This window comes from Larimichthys crocea, chromosome XVII (assembly GCF_000972845.2).
Source record: "Larimichthys crocea isolate SSNF chromosome XVII, L_crocea_2.0, whole genome shotgun sequence".
In the NCBI taxonomy this organism is placed as follows: domain Eukaryota; kingdom Metazoa; phylum Chordata; class Actinopteri; family Sciaenidae; genus Larimichthys; species Larimichthys crocea.
This window is the reverse complement of record NC_040027.1, coordinates 21,242,586-21,248,081: the sequence shown is the minus strand read 5'-3', so window position 1 is coordinate 21,248,081 and position 5,496 is coordinate 21,242,586.

The window sequence follows — 5,496 nt, the reverse complement described above, 5'->3', positions numbered from 1 at the left end:
TCAATATTATAAATGAAAATGTTTTAATAAAATGAATAAAAATAACACGATTTCTTGTGCTGTCTTTGGTTGTGTGGGAAAGACTCGACTGTCCCTTAATAATAATAATAAGTAAGTATTACCCATGTACATCATCCTTGTATTCTCATAAACCTGAAGTTTTTTAAATCATGACAAGGCAAGACAATATTTTGTATCACTCCCATCTGAATCATTTCAGATCAAACTTCAATATGAATCTTTTTTTTTTTTTGCTCTTTGGTGTGAGTCCTCCCTTGCTGCATTGCAACTGCCACGTGAAAACAAGATAAATTGTCTTTTTGATCTTTGGCTCCTTAAAGGTCCAGTGTGAAATATTTAGGGGGCATTATGTTTTCGTTACTGTACATCACCTGAAAATAAGAATTGTTATGTTACCTTGCCTTTTAGATCCACAGTCCCATACCCAGTAACCCAGACCATCCAACGCTGGCTCTGTAGGGCACACTGGTCCTTTAAACAAACCCCTCTTCATCAAGACGGTATAAACAGGTACTGGTTCAATGCAAAAAGTAAAGTTATAAACACATACAAAAAAAAAACAGAAGGTTTTGTTTGCAGAGATTTATCTTGTGGCCCCCTCTATTTGTTTATATCCAGACCCCTTTGTTTTGAGCCTATTGCGCATGCGTCGGGCAGGCAGCGCATGATAAGCTTGCGCCGGGTGAGCGTCCTCATTCAAAAGAAACAGGCCGCCATGTTTGTTTCACTTATTCTCTACTGTGAGTATCCGTGAGAGCGGAGCTACTAGCATCTCCATGGAAACGCACATAGCCGAATCAACCGTGAAAGAACCACGCAGTTACACCAGTTTACAGCACACATGGACGGGCTGTGAAGAGTCAGAGGCCTGTTATCCACGTGTACGAGTGCAATCTGTGCTGTGTGGGGGCAGCGTACCCCACAACCGTGTTATGGTCCGCTACACGGTTAGCTAGAGGCTATCTATAACCGCTTCTTGTTTATTTATCTATGTTACAAGAGGGACACATTCCCATCACCATGGCTGTATCAGTAGAGGAGGTTTCTTCGTCCCTTGTGCGGGAATTTCTGAGTCGAAAGGTAAGTTGTCTAACGGCAGGCGGTGAACCGGACTGCTAACAGAGCTGACCGACTAGCTTAGCTGTGTTTCGGTGTAACGAGTGACCGTGTTAACTGGTGACCGTAACCGAATGCGTCTGCGGTTGTCGTAGTTACGACAGATGTTTGAAACAGGAAGACACTAGCTGAATGCCTTTCTTTTATTTTATTTTTGCAATGGTAAAAAAATATATACCTGATTCGTCTTTGGTGTTTTATTTGACATTTACGTATATTCTTTGTTGTTTTACGTCTGTCGTTACTACGGCAACCCAGACGCATTCGGCTCAAGGTCACCAGTTAACGGTCGCTCATTAACCGAAACACCTGGTCCAGCAATTGTAAAGAGTTTAGCTAGCTTATTGGGGTGTTTCAACGAAAATCTGATTTGATAAGTTTCTTTGCCACTGACGGAGAAATTCAACTTGAAACAAGTTTCTGTTGTTACTGACAGTTTATGGGCGTGTGTTAAAAGTTATTATTTAAAGATATTCACCTTATTATGGCTGCTACCCTCACCACTTTTGCTAAGATTCATGCTGCAGTGTCAGTTGCAGGTCTGATAGGTCACAAAAAACACTGTGTTGATGTGCAGGGACTCAAGAGGACGATTGCCTGTATGGATGAAGAACATCCACGCACAGAGCCAGTTCAACAACAGGTCACACTTGAGGCAGATCCTCAACATGGAGGGCTCTACAAAAGATAAAGTAAGTCTTGGGCTGGAGGTTGGCTGTGCAGGTGGGCATTAAAGGTAGTAGCTGACTTCTCTGTGATTGCAGGTTCAGAACGCCCCTTTGAAGACATTGCTGGAGATTATTGTAAAGTATCACATCAAGGACCTTAACAAGACAAGGTCACAAGCAACGAATATGAACCCCTGAAGTCTGAACGATCCACCAGCTCGATAGCTAATTCTCCTGCCGTCACACCAGCAGTGATGAATGACACAGAGGAGAGTACAGCAGCTTTTGTTGTCAGCAAACACGCCAATAAGGTATTTCACAAGTGACCTCTGATTCATTGATTTGTGCTGTTTATGACTTTTGTTTTAACTATATGGGATGTTCTCTTTCAGGTCTGTATAGAAGAAATCTACCCTCCTCAGCCTATATTTGCCACATTATTGCCTGAGACAGACAGGCTGTCTGGTCGTAGTAAACAGGTTTCTGGGCTGGAGACCCAAAAGCCAGCCATGGTGGATACCCTGCAGGACTCCAAGAGTTTATCAGAAGAGAGCCCGAAAAAATCTCCATCACTGAGCACCCACAAGGCAGAACAAATCGCATTAGCGTGGCATGATGGCTGGACCAATAGCTAGCACACCTCAGGTAATGAACTTCTGATACACTTCTTACATATACTATTTATCCTATTACTCATATTCATATATTCTGTTCCATCACTGATGTTTTCCCTTTCAGGAATCAAACAAAAAAGCGAATCGAAGGATAGAAGTGTCCCAGCCGCTGCTCATAAGAGACGAAGGAAACAGAACGTCTAAGGATGGATTATTATTAGTGACTGGCGTACATCAGAAAAGCTTGAAAGTGGCCTAACTGAAGTCAGCTCAGCTGACCGTGCAAGAGGGCGACGGGAGATGTGGAGTGCTCCTGAAAGAGTGCAGAGGGAAAACAGCTTTGAAAAAGTTGGACAAGACCTACTGAGACTAGAAAGTAAATAGCTATAAGATGCTAACAGTCACAGTGTCTGTGGCAACTTCACAGTTTTTAATACTTTCATACCAAGTTTTGTTTTTGTAAATTGTGTAATTGTGTCTTTTTCTTAGGGTGAAGTCTTTGCCCTCCCAAAATGGGCCGATCTGGATGTGTCTGAGATGGTTTTAGGTAAGTACAGTATTACAAAAAGAGACAGTGTTCTTGTCTTTGCCTTTTATTTGGTTGCTTTGTTTTGTCAAAGCTGATGGTGAGTTCATTGATTTCCAGATGATGTTGATGATGACGACGATCTACAAGAACTCTCCAAGTGGCCTTTCAGAAAACCATCACAGAGCACAGCTTTGCTGGTCGTCCAATGGACCAACACACTGCCATGGTTGGTGGTTTATGCCAGCATTTCTTTGAAAAACCAGGGACGGTTTCTGTTGTTGCCTTTGATTTTCCATTTGTTTTTCTGTTTGTTTTTTTTTTCTTCCAGGAATTGAAAGCGGTTCTTCTTGGTTCCAGCCTAAATTGTTTCAGTGTTGAGTGGAGAATCAGGTTTACATTCTCAGAAACGCATGACCTGAGATACGGAATTGTGCAGAAAAAGGTTGCCATTCTGTAAAATTCAAAAATACTATAAAACTCATTTCAGATTTGATTTATTTATTTGTGTTATTGTGCACTTTGTGTGTTTGTTTTCTAGGGTGGTCCTTGTGGAGTTCTTGCATCCATCCAAGCTTTTGTTCTAAAGAAACTACTGTTTGGAAAACATCAAAAGCAGTGGCAAGGCCTTCAGTATGTTATCCTTTAATTCATAGCTTTGGCCTATGTCATTAGCCTCTGTTAGCCCTATTGTAATCACTTGGATGCTTTCGCAGTCATTAATTCACATCAAGGCATGCTTTGTTAATGTTGACCTCTGCATTATGGTATTAACTTTACTACAACCTGCTTTTCTTCAAATGCTGCTTTGTTCTCAGGAGGTTAAGACCTTCCAACACTACCAGAAGAAGGTGTCTTGTTTTAGCTGTGGCTGAAATCCTGTGGAGGCAGGGAAGAAAAAACAGCCACATTTGCAATGTAAGATCACACTGGATCCCACTTAATCATCCAGAATACACCAGAGCCTCGTTACAAGATTGAAATAGGTCAAATGCATGTAAATACCTGGCTTACAAGTTGAAAATCGGGCTGGTTCTCTATGTCAGTGTCATGAACAAAATACACTACAGATGCTTGTCAATATCTACTCTCAGACCAACTGATCTCAAATACCTGATGTCTGTGCAGCATTGTTTTAAACCGTGTTGTTCTCGTTTTTACCTCACGAAATTCAGGGAGAAATCATTTCACCCCAACCGGACACTACAGGTCTCAAGGAGTGCTTGAAAAGGTATAGACATGCCACTGCTACACTGCTGCTGAAATTTGACCAAGGTAGCAATTCAGTTGGATTTAGCAGCATATAGATGAGAGGGTTTATATTAAAAATATCTTCAAGGGGTAGCCCAGGGTTCGAATCCGACCTGTGGCTCTTCCCATGTCATCTCCCTCTCCCCACATTTCCTGTCACTCTTCAGCTGTCTTATACAATAATACAATTAAGCTCAAAAAAGGCAAAAAAAAATATAAAATGGATTTCAATTTGTGAAACTACATCTAAAATTTTATTAAAGAAAACATATTTGTTGAAAATGATATGACATTGTAATCGCAGTTGCATATCACAGGAACAAAACAATTTGAAATCACACAATGTACACCCTGATTTTCAATGAAACTTTATGTTAGGTCCAGATTAAATGTATAAACTGCAACATCTGAAAAAGTTTAATATGTTGATTTTTCATGTACCAAACACCCTTTTTTTTTCTTTTTCTTTTGAGTTAAATGTAATACTCTTGATACAGTTGTCATAATTCAGTTGTGCTGGACTGTAGGTAACCGTTTTATGGTTTGTTCATGAAAAAAAAACATAGGCTAGCCTGAATATTTGTCATATATTATAAATGAAAATGTTTTAATAAAATGAATAAAAATAACAGATTTCTTGTGCTGTCTTAATGGTTGTGTGGGAAAGACTCGACTGTCCCTTAATAATAATATTAAGTAAGTATAACCCATGTATACATCATCCTTGTATTCTCATAAACCTGAATGTTTTTAAATCATGACAAGGCAAGACAATATTTTGTATCACTCCCATTTTAATTTTTTGTTTGTTTTTTTTGCTCTTTGAGTGTGAGTCCTCCCTTACTGCATTGCAACTGCCACGTGACAACAAGATAAATTGTCTTTTTGATCTGTGGCTCCTCAAAGGTCCAGTGTGAAATATTTAGGGGGCATTATGTTTTCATTACTGTACAATCACCTGAAAATAAGAATTGTTATGTTACCTTGCCTTTTAGATCCACAGTCCACCATAACCCAGTAACCCAGACCATCCAAACGCTGGCTCTTGATAGGGCACACTGGTCCTTTAAAACAAAGCAATGTTTTGTTGGGACCCCTCTTCATCAAGACAGTATACCAGGTCACTGGTTCACTGCAAAAAGTAAAGATTATAACACATACATCTAAAAAAAAACAGAAGGTTTTGTGTTGCAGAGATTTATCTTGTGGCCCCTATACTATTTGTTTATATCCAGACCCCTTTGTTTTGAGCCTATTGCGCATGCGTCGGGCAGGCAGCTGCATGATAAGCTTGCGCCGG